This window comes from Tamandua tetradactyla, chromosome 8 (genome assembly GCF_023851605.1).
Source record: "Tamandua tetradactyla isolate mTamTet1 chromosome 8, mTamTet1.pri, whole genome shotgun sequence".
Taxonomy (NCBI): domain Eukaryota; kingdom Metazoa; phylum Chordata; class Mammalia; order Pilosa; family Myrmecophagidae; genus Tamandua; species Tamandua tetradactyla.
This window is the reverse complement of record NC_135334.1, coordinates 103185676-103186146: the sequence shown is the minus strand read 5'-3', so window position 1 is coordinate 103186146 and position 471 is coordinate 103185676.

The window sequence follows — 471 nt, the reverse complement described above, 5'->3', positions numbered from 1 at the left end:
GAAAAATGCCAGGCAAAAAAGGTGCTACGAAAACACTGATAGATCGCCTCGAAAGTGCATCTGGCATACTTCAAGTGCGCCCGCTCCCCACGACGACAAAATATGGCCATGAGCCGTAAGAAATCATGACTGATGGTTATCGTCTAGCCCTGCAAGGATACAGGGGTAGATTTGGCGCCTGCTTCTTTCCCTTTAGAAGTATATGCCTTTTCTCAGTGACAGCGGACTTCCTGTACCAGAATATCCCTAACTACTTTCGAGCCCACAGCAAGCAAAGGAAGGACCCTCAAAATTGTCAGCCAGGCGCCGGGACCCCGCCGGTGAGGGAAGGCGCTGACGAGCGCGCAGGCGGCAGGCACAGTCCTGGTCTGGAAGGAGGGACGCCCGGGCAGAGTCAGCACGCTCCTCAGGCCGAGACAAAGCCCGCGCGGCCTCCATGCGTTGCCACGGCAACGCGGTCTCGGATTGGCC